A 16,529-nucleotide genomic window follows, 5' to 3' on the forward strand; every position below is an offset into this window, starting at 1 on the left:
CAGTGTAGGCTACATGAGTGCGGAGATTCAGAATCATGACTTGCGCGTGATTTTGTTTTAAGTGAGGGAGGGCTGCGCAGGACTCCAACCTCACTCTCTTGTCTCAGGTTTCAAGGTCCAATGGCAAGCCATTGTCAAGACGATTGGGTGAAGCATAAGATGCAACAAAATGACCATAACGTGTCACGTCTTGCTCTTGGGCACGTCCTGCAACTGTGATACTGGGTGGTGCCTTCCTGTCTGTTGAGCTATATCCAGTGATGAGCTTCTTCCGCACAGTCTGCCACACATCCAGGTTTAAATGTGGTGACAAGCCGGAGTGGTGTTCTTTGACCCATAGCTGGGGCCCTGACAGGTGCTATTGCTACGGGCCAGAGCGGACTTGGGAGTAATGGAAAACTAAGGGGTAACTTAACTTCATATTCCCCATAACTACAGAGTTCCCACACTGGAGCCTTTCCCGCCGGTTGCAGTTTTAACGTCATGCCCAGGACAATGCCGTAGCTTCCACAAGCCTAATATCTGTCGTTGGGTAGCGCAATATAGTCGTAGGTCTATTTATTGACACATTTAATTTGCAAACTCTCAAGCTTACGATCTGCATAAGAGATTACTAAATAATCGTATTGCCAGAGCACCTGCATAAAAGCAACTTGCTTGCAGAGTTATAGTTTCATTAATTTAGTTTTTTCTTACAAATTGCAACCCTTTTTATGTTCATTTATTGTATGAAACCAAATGTAGGTTACTGTCACGAAGCACGTAATTATAGCAATCTCTCTTTATAGCTGACAAGTAATGGAAAGTCTAGAGTTTGTGTGGTTAAAAATTTGGACTAAGGTTGTTTGTTGTACTAAAACTATGATTTTATGCAAAATATTATGATGAGGAACGTTGACAGGACATTTTCCACCATCACTCCAACAAGACACTTCTGCAAAACGAATCATTATCTCAAAAAATGGCAACGTTTTTTCTATTCCTAGTTTTTCCTATAGTAAGGTCATCACGTGGAGGAAAAGGGGACAGTTTGGCACCAAAAGGAACCAATTCTTTTTATATGATTCCGTAACAGGTGTAAGAAAATTATATATCGTAACAGCACCAGCAGCGCAATTGGATTTTCCCCCCAAAAAAAATAACTTGTTAGTAAAAGTATCTGGAGTTGGTGCAAACCAATTTAATGATAATAGCAGTGAGATAACGCGGTGTTTTAAAATTGTCTAAAAAGACTTTGACCCCCTGAAATTATCTCACACCCAGAAGTAGGCTATCTCATAGACTCCTCTGTTAAAATTATTGAACATGACTTTTAGTTGCACAATTTCATCATGTTTTAAATTCGTTCCATGCAAGCTACATCAAAAGAAAACGGAACTAGAATTATTAACCCAGCAAAAGAACATTCTTTAGGCCATTGCAAATAGCACCAAATTACTTTTTAAGTAATCTAACTCTAGTCTATCGGTCGCCGTGGGAAATTTATTTTGAAGTAGATATACAACTATTCGAAAAATTTTGGCTTCGACTCAAAATCGCTCATTTGCTTTCAAATCAACCTATCAATTGGTTGGTTGGTTTTGAATCTTTATCCTCGGACTGACAAAGCCTTGTTATGCCTGGTAGTTTCGCATACTTGGATAGGCTTTTGGTTACCGAGATTGACAGAGTGAAGTTTCCGATTGTTGAAGTATTGTTGCCAGGGAATTTATTCTATCCATTAGGTGCCGCTGAATGGAGAGCAGTCCTTAGAATGCGTTGCTTAAGCCAGTGCCAGATTAAGGATCTGCTGGCCTGTAGGCACATTTTATAAGTGGCCCGAATATCAGGGTGGCCAACTAAAAAAATTAGAATTATCAGTGTTGCCAAATCATTGTTGCAATTATAACACAGGGTACCGTGCAAAAACTTGGCCATGCCTAACTATACAAAACACCTTTGCTCGTTTTTGCGATTGAAAACGCGTTAACTAGTTTTTGGAGGTCAATCTTACGGAGTAGATTGCTTTCAATACACAAAAGTGCCAGAGTACCAAGACGTTGTTGACACATTGTTGATTGTTTAACGTCTTCAATTCGTTTCAGTTGTTTAAACGAGCGTTCCCCGAGCAATTTGTAGCCATTAGAAACAAGTAGCCTACATTCTAAGTGCTACTTCAGTGTTCGGAAATGCATTATAAACACCAGTAGTGTGCAGCATTTTTAACCTCATCTGAGCACTTCCTGTTGCTGCTGTTTCATCGCGTCTTTGCTCTTTATAGTCTTTATACCAGCACATGAACTGACGAAATTCTGATGGGAAGTCGGAAGACAGGTCCTTTGAATACACACCAACCAGACCTGCAACAGCAACATCGATGTCTTTAACAGACATGGAGTCGTACTCAGTCAAAACCCCAAACCTCTGCAGCACCATGGAAGAGTGCTTTACAGAAACGTATCGATGCATTGATACGTTTCTGTAAAGCACTCTTCAGTTGGTCGATGATCACATAAAACGCTAGGAAGTTCATATCAATAATCAATTAAAAACTTACTTTTTTTTTCTTAGAAGCATAAAACGTCCGATAAGAAACGGTTCACAAGTCACACTCACAGCTTCAATTGCACTATAAAACTAGTCTATGGAAAATTACAAATATAATCGTTAGGATCTGCTATACAGAAGCCTAAAAGCACTCGAGACTCAATCTTGCACTACCTACGTCCAAATAGGCTACTCAATCTGATCTGATCATCATTCTGAATCTTATTAAAAGTTAGTCCTAATTTCTTAACACAACACACAACGCCACGTTTTTTCGTTGCGTTACACAACGGAAATGCAAATTTTTAAAAACATCAAAAAGGAAGTGGCAACATGTTTCAATTTGTCTTTTTTAACGATTTTTGCAACCTTTAATTCATCTGGAAAAACAGAACTATTAAGATAAATACTTAATAGTTTAGAAAATACTTATCATGAAAACAAGACTAAATTTTTACTGATTTTAGAGTGGCCTGGATTTTTGACTGGCCTGTAGGCACGTGCCTACTTTGCCTAATGGTTAATCCGGCACTGGCTTAAGCGCACACACGGAGAGTCGAACTAGCGCCGATTGATCTTGAAGCTTCTTCGTTCACGAGGTCACGCGTTAACCAACTAACCAACGGGAGCTGTCAGTTGAAGAATTTTGTAATATCTTTACAGTTATTTTTATACAATGAAGGTCATAAAAAAGCAATTAAAGTCTGGAGCAATTAAAATCTGAAATAAGTAGCTTGTTTGTGTCATGCAGGCTACATCGATGGCCTACATTTCAATTGCCTAATGAACATCCAAGTAGTGTTCACATAAAAAAAAAAAAAATTTAAAGTGACATTAACGTAAAATTTATTTGTGATGATTTTTCTTCAAATTACATTAACGTACTTTTCAAATTACATCAACGTACGTAAATTACAGTAACGTACTGTCGGCTGCATAGCCGAGTCATGGACTTCTAAATAGGTGCTACTATTTAGAAGTCCATGGCCGAGTGGTGAGAACGGGCGCCGGTTAGACACCGCTTATGAGCATACAGCTGTGTCTTTGGCAGGACACTTAAAGGCATGCCTGCAATTGGACACAAAGATTGGCTTCCTTGCCTTCCCGTCCACTTAATTTAAATCTTCAACCACCGGGTGTAAGCCTGGATACGACAAACAAAACGTACTTTTCTTGTATAGACATTCATTTTCAACATCTTTTCATAAAGCAAAGTGGCAAATATAATTGTTTAATTTCGACCAAAACTTTTCTTCAAACATCCGTACAAAAGAGTCTTATGTATTCAAACTGTCAGCTTTCACATGTTCAGGTTGAACAATTGACTCTCAATGTCCTTTAAAGTTATGATCTGCTGGTTGGTGGTGGCTGGCATGACGCTTTTTCACAATAATTCATGCTGTTCACGCAAAGACCTAATAATAGAAGCATTGTCTGCATCACATAGCTTATGAAACAATTACTCATACATAGATCATCAGCTTCAAATATGAAAGAATAACCAACACTCTTAGTAACTACTTTTAGAAGTCTTCAAAACATATTTTATGTGATCAAATAAAAATTTTCACCATGCAACTGAATTCAAAATAAAACAACGACAAAACAAGTTGGTGCAAAAACAAAATTTTATTGCAAATATTTTTGTTTCAAATATTAGCAGCAACTGCTTTTTCTAAATTCTTAATTAAATTATTTGAAACACATGCCCGCATCAAATAAGACTACTAATTGAAGCAATATGAACTGAGAGAGTCGCCATTTAGTTTTAGGCCAATTCGAACTTTGATTAATCCGATTACCACTGCAGATGTTCGATCAACTTTAATTCGCAATTAGCACCACCACTGACAACTGTGATCCAGCATTTCTTGCCTCGATAAAGTGCTCTTTCTGGTTGCAGTACAGTAGGCCTACATACATTTTTAAATCTACTTTGCACCTTTGCTTGCTCACGATCACATGGCTGCTACATTCTCGAAGTGTCATTTAGTTCTCTAAGCATTCAAATTGCGCTGTTGAATCAAGAGCATAGGCTTTTGGCGCATGATGAAAACGCCAATATGTGAAAATGTAATAAAATCAAACCTTGTATTTTCGTGCTCGCATTAGCCCACACATACCGTCGGTTTATTCATAAGCTGAAATGCTGTGCGGTGTGTTCTATGCTTCACAAGAAATAGTTCATGTTCAATGTTCTCATTCTTTTCATCAAAACTATGTCCTTTAGGTGAATGCTCTTGTAGCCATTTATGTTTACAGCTGGCGTACCAACTAATCAAGCAGTTATAGGTAGCCTGTATCGTAGGGGAGACCGGGGATAGCTCGGACGATTTTTTGAAAACAGCCCATATTTTTTTTAAATTACACAGCAAGTTCGTAATTGTTATTTTGTTGTAAACCTTAAAGCTTTGCCAAAAAAGGGTAGGAGTATCGTTTGTTTCAGCAAACCGGAAATGCTTATAAAAAGCATAATTTCTACGGTCCTCAAATGTCCGAAGTTACCCCGGTACCGGGGTAACTTCGGACATGCCTGGGGTCATCTCGGACAGCAATTTTATGCACACGTTTTAAGTTGATTTGACAGTTAATACAGAATATTTTTTTTTCTTTTATATGTCCGAACCATTATGTCTTTAAAATCCAATAAATTATTCAAAAGATCTGAAAATAAGATTTTGTTTAAGTTTGATTTTTTCCACGGGGATACTTCGGCCGTTGTGTGACTTGTGTCCGAAGTATCCCCGACCACGTGACTACAGGTAAATAAAGAAAATATGGCTACCTGATTAACTGCTGGTCAAAATCATCACTTGCTTATCTGAGTATTGCTTTCTAACTACAACCTCAATCAATAAAAAGTTTGTTTTGGTTAACTGCAACGGAATTATGACCTTACACGTACAATTTTGAAATCTTGATATCACTCATAAAAGTACTTTTTCGGCCTCAACTTTCTAAGAAAACCAGACATACTTGCAAACTTCATCCTGATTTGTAATGGAACCACAAAGCTTTGGTAAACGTGATTTAACAATACTCTACTGTGACGTCAAGTGCCTTATCCGAGGTATCCCCGCGTCCGAACTATCCCCGGTCTCCCCTATATGTGAATGCATCATTTACGTTGGAAATACTTGTGAGGAAGGGAACGTTCTTCCAGGCTAGCACAAGGCTGATTAGTGATTACTCACTCGTACAGCGAGCAATTGCGATTCGCCAAACATACTTTAGTAGCCTACCAATATTTTTATGTGGGTTGTCACCAATTACCATTTGGGGGTTTACTATTTATTCCATGCATCGATTATAGTTGACAAAAATGTGAATACTTCAATACTATAATATTAACAACGACCTTTTAGAGTACATGTAAATTCAAACAGAAAAAGAAAATGATTGGTAGTGGGCTGTTGAGTCAGGACCTTTGCAATTCTTCCTTTGAAACCTTTGAAATTCTTCTGTAGTATATCGCGATATACAAGTGGCCTCGTTTATTAGGTATTGTTAAAAAAGTCAAAAGTGTTGTAAAAGGAGCTTGGCCTGGCAGTAGCGTTGTTCGATTAATTTTGTTGCTGCGGTATTCTAACATAAATATGAACAACATGTGACGCTGGATGCTGGGTATACGAAATGCGTTCTTTTCTAGCATAAGAGTCAACCTACCTAACATTTTATTAGTGCGGCCCGCCACAGCTCTCCTTAGTGCTAAAGTAGTCCGCTTGCAAAAAAGGTTGGTGACCCCTGAATTACACAATCATTCTCCGACTCAAAGGTCGTGGTGTTCCAAGGCGCAACTTCGCTGCAAGGAATGGCGTAACACTTGTGATCCACATCCACAACTCGTCAAGCTGATTTTCTTCTGCAAGCATTATCAAAAGTTTTAATGTTAAGTAATAAAGTAAGTTGCTTTTTTATTTGTCAATAGTCAAAATTTAAAATTGGTAGATATTTTTTTGCCAAAATTTCCCTTTTCCAACCAGACAGTAAAATTTGTTATTTTTACGTTGATTCAACGTCTTTCGACGTCTGACGTTGATTCAATGTAAAAATGACACACTTTGCTGTTCTGGTAGTTTCTATGTTTCAATGTTGTCTACAAATGTACTTGTTCGTATGACATGACTATGACATACATTGGTGTGTCTACAAGACATTTGGCTGCAAGAGCAACGGAGCGTCTTAAAGTTCAGACCACAACACATGCAGTGCAATGATTGCAATTAAGTATAAACGATTATATTTGCAAATTGCAACTGTAGAGCTTGTTGTAACATCAATTTTACATTGGCTTTATTTGGAATCATTCGAAATTGTCGATCAGAATTGAAAACAAAAATTCACGAGGCACTACAAGTAAAAGAACGTAACCCCCAAGCATGACAAACAGCTTTTCACCGGAGGAAAATATTTCCTGCTGACGTTATATTAAATTACGTTTGTTTCTTGTGTTTTAACGTCGTTTGCTTGGATTTCTTTATATTGTTACAGCTCTCTATCTCGCAATGCTACACTTGTCTTGTGACTACATTCTGGTAGGCTACAGGTGATACTTTGTGACAGAATGATCTCAGAAACCTCAGTAGACTATCTGTTTCTTCAGTTTGTTTCGTGCTCAGCTCGTTAGTGTTGCAAGCTGCAATTATCTCTCTAGTCATTTTATATTGTTCTCTGTTATCTTTGCTTTTGTTGAGATGCATAGATTGTTTTCCTGAAGAGGGCACAGAGTTTTAATGAAAACATGTGAGTTCAGTATGTTGATTAGTTTGTTGTATTGTGTTTGAACAATCTTTATCATCAAGGGTTTAACTGAACACTAGTTCAAAAGTTTAGCTACTGATTATACGTTTACATCAAGGCGTTGTTTATGCAACTACTGAACTTAGTTTATATTTACCGAAGAACTCATAATTTTATTGGACTGCATTATTGTAAGCATTGATAGTGTCTGAACGTGCGTATATCAAGGTTGAAGACCAAATCCAAACATTAAAATCTGTAATTTTTACGTCTGCAGACGTTAAATCAATGTAAAAACGAAGGATTTTGCTGTATGGAAAGAAACTGCAGGTTCTTGTTCAAGATTCGTTTTTGTTTTCTATTTTCTGTCATGTTTTTGACCATGGCAAAATTTCACTGTAGCAATTGAATGCAACCTCGCGACATAATCTGATGACTTTTCAACAGGTTTTGAAATTATTTTATGTTTGATCACTGGCATCAAAAACTAGTGTTAACAGCATGCGGTGGTGGTAACGTTTTTGAAGAAAATCATAATCTCAAACGCTGGAGAATTTTTGTAAGAGCCGAACTAATTTTGCATGGCGCTCCATCTCTTAATTCTTGTACTCAGACATACATGCCGAAATACGATAAAAACAAATCAACAGTTTGACGTTTTTAATTTTACGTATTCTTGAATACAAAAATTAACAAAAACATATGCATGAAGTTGATAAACAAAACATATCAAATTAAAACCTGTCAAAAGTAAAAGGCATGACAATTTTGTTTCAAACGATTACCAGTTGACCGAACTTCTGTGCAATTAAAACCCCTGCTGCTTGATTACCTGCAAAATGTCAATCATCTTGGTATAGATATCGTCACAGCAACATCGGACGAGTAAAAATTTTTGCAAACACATGCTCTAAAATGAAGCAGATAATATGAATTGCGAATTCAGTCTAATATTTGTGGAAAAGCACTCCCATCTAAAGAAACCGTTCGGTTGTTGGGTACGGGCCATGGTACGGGCATATAATTGAACTTTAATTTACAGATGTTTATTGAAGAAAATTTGAATTCTCAGTCATTTTTCTACTTTCCTTGCTTCGCACATAATAACAAATTTGCAGAAAGGACTTTGTCTGGCAGATTAAGCATCTCCTTCTGTCCAAATCCGCAGAAGTGTGAGACTATGAAAGGTGTTAATCAGAATATAGTTGGTTTCACACTTTTGAAGTCTGCCTGCTTCTTTCGAAACTGTAGTTTATGATTTTTAACGATTTTTATTTCGCTACTATGCCGACAGCTTTTTGTATTCTCAGTAAAGAAAATGTTCTGAAGTCTTCATTATAGGAAGTTGTAAAACGTAATGCACAAAATTATGAGTCAATGTCTTTTGAGAACTTATGCTGCTAAACTATTCAAGGCCCCTCTTGTCTTTTGACGACAAACTTTTAATTTCAAGCATTGCGTCATTTTGTCTGCTTTTTAACGTTAAAGAAACGCAAACAAAAATCTGTGGATTATCTTTTTTTGTCTGCACGCTCTGCATGCACAGAAACATCGGCCCAAAGAAATGAGGGTATCTCGCAATAGGAGGTCAGTATAACTCAGGAAACAGTTGCTGCATTAACGAGACTTGAACATCAAAGTCTAACTTGTTCAAGATGTCCTGTCATAAATGCTGAGAAGCGAGACATTTAGATGTCACTTCTAAAATTGCATCCCAAAAGTTCGACCAGAGTGAACTCCAGTTGAAGTCACAGCTGAAACTATTGTAAAGACTTGTAGGTAGGTAGTTAGTTGAGGTGTTACAATGTTACAGACAGATAATTCTTTGTCACAAAATAAAAAGGATATAGTGGAAAGGTTAAATTCTGAGCATCATTGCCGAACGAACCCCCTAAAACCAGACAACCAGCCCCATTCTTCCCGTACAAGCTTAGGAGACGATTTACGCAACCCAGCATGCTCAGCTAACAGCCCAAAAGGTAAGTGCTAATGGTTTCTTTTTTATGCATTTTGTAAATTGAAGATAAATAATATCCTTGCACACAGTATAAAAATTAATAACAAAATAGCGTTCGCTTGAATTAGTTTATTTCATAGATTGCTACTTAAAAAATTAATTTAAGAGTGAAAAGTTTATTGCAAGTTACAAAAAAATGCTTTTGTTGCAAAGTACATTTCGACTTTGTTTTCAAAATGTACTTTATAAATCACAACGTTTTTTGTATATTGACTTATTAATAATATGTTATTTTGACTTTCGTTACACCAAGTTTACAAAACAATCCTATTTTAAATATGATATCCACATCTTTGAAAAATGACCTTTGATTTTTGTTAAATTGCAATTTCTTGAAATTGTTTTGTAATCCACGTATTTCTTTTAGGTATTGATAGACAATAAAAAACTTTAAAGGTTTTTTTAAAAGTTTTTTTAAAGTTATTTAGCAACTACCTAAGTTCGTTTTTTTAATTGTTGAAATGTCGCACAATGAAAGGCGCAAGCAAGTGAATAGTTATTTTCACAATTGATAATATTTGAAAAAATTGAATACATTTTCACATTTTCACAATGTGAAAATAACTATTTTATGAAGAGTTATTTATTTGAATAGTTATTTTCATTGAATAGTTATTTTCACAATTTCTTGCTTTTCACAATTTCTTACAAGCAAGAAATTCTGAAAATAACTATTCAAATAGATAACTCTTCTTAAAATAGTTATTTTCACATTAATTAAATTTCTTCAATAGCTGAATATACTTTTTCTGATCAGTTGTTTTGAATTAACAGACATAGATAGCTTATAATAACCTTATGAATTGTGCATGATTTTCTTTGAAGTATTCTCGAGAAATTATCACGAGAATTAATCACTAGTAGATTAGGGAACTGTGTTCCGAAAGCTAGTGACAAACACTGCGAACCGCAGCGTCAGGTTTAAACAGATCATTTGAATCTACATTCGTGAAATGAACAACGATCTTGCTGCTAAAAGTGAAACTCAATTTATTATTATAAGAGACTCTCCTTGTAAAAAAGGATTAATGTCTTACTTCTTGCGTTTTCAGGTGACGAGAAAAAACAAACTCAGGTGCCAAACTTATCAGAAGGGACCCTTCCGCCTCATACTCTCTGTAATGGACCTTTTTCAATCATCTCAAGATCTCCCTTGGATCCCAGCATCAACATGGAGCTTAATGACGCCCTCCTGTGGAATAAATTTGCAAGACAACACACAGAGATGATTGTCACCAAACCGGGAAGGTGAGATGAAACGAAAATCAAAGTTTTTCCCAGACATAAAATCTGTGAGGCATCATATTCGGTATTTACGTATAATGCGTAAAACAAAAAGAGTTCATTTCTTTGTTGCAAGTTAGCAATTTTTTTTTCTGTTGAAGTAAAGCTTTGGTAGAGAGTTTGCTTTGTTGAACGGTAGAGAAATAAAACAAAGCAACTTCAGCGGGTTTAACATGATGTATTACGTACACAAATATAACATAATTAAAAATAAACTCTAACGTTTTCGACACGTACGTGTGCTCATCAGGAATTGCATATCTGCAATATACATAAAATGAAAATTGTAAGGTAAATTTGACTTTGCACTATAACTGTATACTAACGACACTCCAGACTAAAAGCACAAACTTTTGAAGTAGTAGGCAATGCACAATCCCAATATTTGATACTTAAAGGTTTCTGATATTTGCAAGAGGAATTGACTTGGTAATTTTTTTCTCGAAAACCATGTTTGTTGCAATAAAGAACATAATGTATCACTCCAACGACCCTCATTGTCACTTTTATTGTCAAAGTTTGGGTAGATATTTTTCCATCAAACATCGTTTTCCGAAGCTATTCACCCTTTGAATTTAAAGACCAGGTACTATTTTATTATGTTTCTACAGACGAATTTTTCCTGCGATTCGACTGAAAGTTTCTGGAATGGAGCCGTCCGCCATATATTGCATCATAATGGATGTAGTGCCAGTTGATGACCATAGATACAAATACCAAGTGAGTAGTTAAAATTTTATTTACAAAATATATTTTTTTTAATGTAGCTTTATAGGTTTTATTTTATTTAGAAATGTATTCTTGCCAGGCCCGGATTTAGGGAGGCAAAGGGTGCAGGTGCCCCGGGCTCCCCTTTTGAAGGCCCCCTGACGTGGAAGAAATGTGATTTTGTGTTGTGTTTTTTCTTTCAGCTCTTGAAGTTTCTGCAAAATTCTGTACAGTGCTGGATTAATGTTACTGTAAACGTATAGGTGGTTTTTCGAGCCTTTGGTGCGAAAACACTTTGGTGCGAAAACAAAGCACGGAGGCGCCCGATCTAAATGCGCCCCGGGCCCCCATCAGCTAAATTCGCCGCTGATTCTTGTTACCGGTTGGGCTTTTTTTCTCGTAGACATACTTTTTGTCTTCGGGTGTGGCAATATGTGTCTTGCGTATCCATTGTGTTAGGAACACTCCAGCTTGTCAGCCCGGAAATCCATTCATTCATAAAACAAATAAATCGGAAACTGATGAGAAAGTCTAACAAAAAAAAACATGAACGTTTGTCAGAATCAGATGATAAAAGCAGCCTATACTTACATTGAATTACAGAGACAGGACCAAATAAAAAAAGGGAAATGAAAAAGACGTATAATTTCGCATTGCATCAAGTTTATATGCCGATTTCTGATATCATATCCTATAGGCTAGTGAAAGCCTTTTGTTAATTATTTCGTTGCATTACTTCAATTAACCTTTTGTCGTGTCGATACCTGGCCTATATTTGGCGGTTGATAATAATTTCTTGTTTTGCATTGACAAAACAATAAATAAACGCGTGCCAAAGTCTTTGGTACTGTTAATCTACGCAACCCATAAATAGAAAGTAAGAAGCTTTTAACTGTTGTTGATACAAATCAAAAGCTTACTAGAAGTAATTGCCTATTGAAAATTGCGAGTTGCGCTGCAGAACATTGAGAGCGATTAAGCGACACTTAAAAGATGCCAGCTTTCGTTGAGAGCACACGGGCCACGGTTGTTCATTGTCAAAACAGTTAATGCCATAGGCTACTTATGACACAAAAGTTTATATCAACTATTAAGAATTTTAAAACTATTAAGAGTATCATATCATATTTAAAGTATGATATCAAAACTGACAATAACAATTTATAAAGTTTTATGTTTTTATTCAGAACGGGAAATGGATAATCGCTGGAAGAGGGGAACCACCCGTACAAGGAACATATTTCATTCACCCTACGTCACCAGCACGTGGTTCAAAATGGATGCAAGACTTGGTGTCCTTTCAAAAAGTTAAACTGACCAACTCGTGCAACAATGTGACTGAGGGAAAGGTAGATTATACATCGGTGGTGTGCAGCATAGGAAACAGCCCCTAGACTAGAACAGAACGTGCCCGTAGCTTTCGATTGTTTTGGAAGTTGTTTTACAAGAAAATTCGTTTTGTCTTTCAACTAAGCGTAAAAACGTTCAACAATTGCGTCGTATGAGCCTGTTGGGTGATATCATGACTATCATTATTACAGTTATGATTAATATATGCGATTAAAATAGCCTTTGTGATTAATAAGCTACCATTATGAAATGCGGACAGTGAATAGTTTGATGTTCTTGTTCTAAATTTATTACATTATGCACTTCCATAAAGTTTTTTGTAACCAAGTAAGTACAAAATTATCTTTGCTTTATTAATTTATTTAGACTTCGGCTACTTCTTAAAACAACCTCTTTTCGATGAAAACTACAGATATTTTTAAGTTTCTTGATTTTTTCAGTTTCTTATCCATTCCATGCATCAATATCAACCACGATTTCACGTTATTCGAGCTGATGACGTCAGCAATCTGCAGGGTCGGCATGTTTCCACTTTCAGTTTTTCACAAACGAGTTTTATCACTGTAACAGCATATCAAAACAATGACGTAAGTAAATGACAGTGTTATATTTTGTCTGTGTGCATTCAAGGAATCATGGCCTACACGTGTTCTTCTCTTAATATAAATGTCAGTACTGCAGCACATCTGAACCCATAAGACATGAAAGTAAAATATTTGGCACTCGTTAATAAAATTTGAAAGACTACTAGACCAAATTATTCCAGTTATAAGAAAGACAACTGGTCGATTTAAAGCATCTTGTAGTAACGCTAATCACTAATTCAAATCTTTCAATAAACCATCATAACTTATACGTGTTTTTTCCTCTGAGGGACGCTCTTGTTTCGTTTTAAGTTGCTATAAATAAGGATCTTCATCCTCGGATCGAAAGAATCTCTTTGCAGTTTAACCAGTTTTGCAAACTTTTAGAGCTCTAAGGTTCTTAAACTTTTTTGGGCTGTACCCCTTTTGACGTCTCTTGAAATACTTCATGCCTCCTTTTCCAGTTTAATTTATTGATGAAGATCAAACTACGGTACATAAATGTCACTTGTTTTGGATTTTAAAACAAAGTTGTTGTTTTTTTGACCTATACATAAATTAGAAGGGCATATCACAATCTACTTTTCCTCGCATTAATATAATTGTAAAGGATCCAGCTGGTTTATCGAAGACAGCAGTTTAATTCGTTGTTTGTACTTGAAGACCATACACATCGCATTATACAGTAGTTAGTGCAATATTAGCGATATATATGCAATACCGGTGTAACAATCTATCCCCTTTGAACCCCCCTTGAAGAATCTTTACGCCCCCCCGATTGAACCACTGTTCTAGAGGCTTTAAAAACAACCGATGCCGCAGATCACATAGAATAACAATGTAAAGTATTTTTTTGTAGTGGAACATTTTTGTTTGTTTTTAATCTTACTGTAACTTAGTTGAGGAGGATGGTAGATTTGTGGCTTCTGTATAGGCTTTTAACTTTCTATAAAACTTTTAAGTGCTGTTAAAACAACTAAAAACTTTTTACAACGTAAATAGCATCAAGTGACTTAGTTTAGAATTCGCACTTTTTTAGAAATTAATAAGGGCCGAACTTCATTATTATGATTTCCAGATTACCAAGTTGAAAGTGGACAACAATCCATTTGCTCGAGGATTTCGAAACAATGGAGGGAAGACATTAAACGCACAAATATTCTCCTCTGAAATGCATCGAGTAGGTCAAAGGTATCTTCATCATCAAGACCAACATCGGTGGCGGGATGATAGTTATCTTTTGCAGCACAGGCAAGACATGGTATCTCAGAATTCCAATTGGTCAAACCGCACAATCAGTTTGTCTGCTCCTTCATTGTCGTCGCAACCTTTGCAATGTGGATTCATGGAAAATCCAGGACTTCGTGCGGAAACAACTCACAATCCATCACGAATTCCTAATAACGGATACAATCAATTGTTTCCGCCATATCAGCAGTCCTTAATAAACCATCAAAGGTTTGATTATTACTCCCAATCAGCCCAGAGTTCTACAACATTCAAAGCAGATCTTCCATCGTCGTCGAGAACATCTCCTCAAAACCCCCAGAAAGACATTTCTTCTTTTCAGCATCCAGTAAGCCAAGAGGGTGATCAACTTGAAAATCAAGTGCAAGCTTGTTCAAGCTCTCTAGGGCAATGTACTGAAGTTAGAGCATCTTTACAAAATCAATATTATTGTTCAAACCCGAACTTTGCGTCAAACAACGTCGTACAGGACCAAGCTGGGGCATCTCATCAAGGATTTGCTAGAACTCCAACTTCAGAAGATGAAGCAACATTTTTGCCAAATCAAAATTTCAACAATAATCGCTTTCCTGGCAGACCGGTTGCCATTGACAGACACTTTTATCAACAGAATAGTCCTGAAACTATTATTCAAGCGCCTGCTCCAGGAGTTTCAAGATATTCTCATGATGCAAGAAGTTCACCACAAAATGCTGCACCTGTTCAAATGGCACAAAATTCAACTTCAAATTGTCTCTTTGCAAATTATCAACATCAAGCCTATTAGATTTCGATTGGTTTCATAAAAAGATGTGCTAGCAGACGTGCTTTTGTGACATTTTGTTTACAACGGAGCAGATGGAAAGCAACATGCAGGTTGTGTGCTCGAAAACAAAACCTAAAGATTCAAGTCCTTGGATGAACGCCATGTTGTAACTTTTTGCACTGTCGCATAGTGAAAAGAACTTGTTTTGTTAGCTGGTTCAACCAGTCTGGATGTGATATCTGACTTTCGATTATAAAGCTAGGATTGGACTGGCATAAATTTCTATCGCGTAAGTAAACTTTGCTTAGAAAATATGGAATGACAGGCAAAAACTAAGAGACCCAATAAAAGGAGTGTAGTAGAACCTGTTTTCTCGCATTTCTTATACGTTCTACAAACGACCTCCATCTGTTGAATTGAGATTGATAAAAGAGGAATTTGTAAAGTGAAGTATTCTGAAATTAAACTAAGCTACAAGGGAACGTTTACCTGTCTGATTTGTCTGCAACCAGGTTTCAATCAATTGTGACATTTTTTTTTTATGAAAAATAAGCGTACTGCTGTCCCATATAGACTTCGTACATCAGTAAGCCTATTGTGCAATGTGAATGTGATAGTAAAGTTGTTCACTTACTAACGTACTTTTTGACAACGACAAAATTCTGCAATACATTGTTATGAATCCATACTCATTCATCACAAATCCTCAAATTAAGGTTTAATAAACAAAACACACGATATAGCTGAACATAAACATAGCGGTTAACATCAACATAATAAGGTAGCAGGTATTAACTTAAATAAAGAGATTATACACTACAGCTTACAACTAAAGATTACATGCAACTGAAATGTCTTCACTACTAAACAATCTGCTGTATGAAGCTACGCTTCTAGAACACAAGTAAAATGTCGCGGCAGGTATTTGATTGTTTAAACGAGCAATTACCTACGTCATAGTACCGCAAGGAGAAGCAATAGAAATGATTAGGCACGAGGCAAAATACGAATGGTTAGTTGTAATCTACAACATACATTATTATGTTCTTGATCAAATCTATTTCCCTTTTAGGGCATATAGGCTACAAGCATATGAGAAGGCCGCTCAAGAATTCGACTTAGGCCTACAATTCTTTGGTCATTCATCGTAGAGATTTCGCTTTGCAATCGAAACGAAAGCAAAGGGCTAGAGAACCTTTTAAAACAGAGTGATGTGATTTTCCTACGTAGATATACCAATCGTATAGAAGAGTTTACAACAATAATCTTTCAAAACCATGCGGGTATTTTAGAAGACCATTGCACTATAATTATGTAGCGGTGTAGC

Source organism: Aplidium turbinatum, chromosome 15 (assembly GCF_918807975.1).
Source record: "Aplidium turbinatum chromosome 15, kaAplTurb1.1, whole genome shotgun sequence".
In the NCBI taxonomy this organism is placed as follows: Eukaryota; Metazoa; Chordata; class Ascidiacea; order Aplousobranchia; family Polyclinidae; genus Aplidium; species Aplidium turbinatum.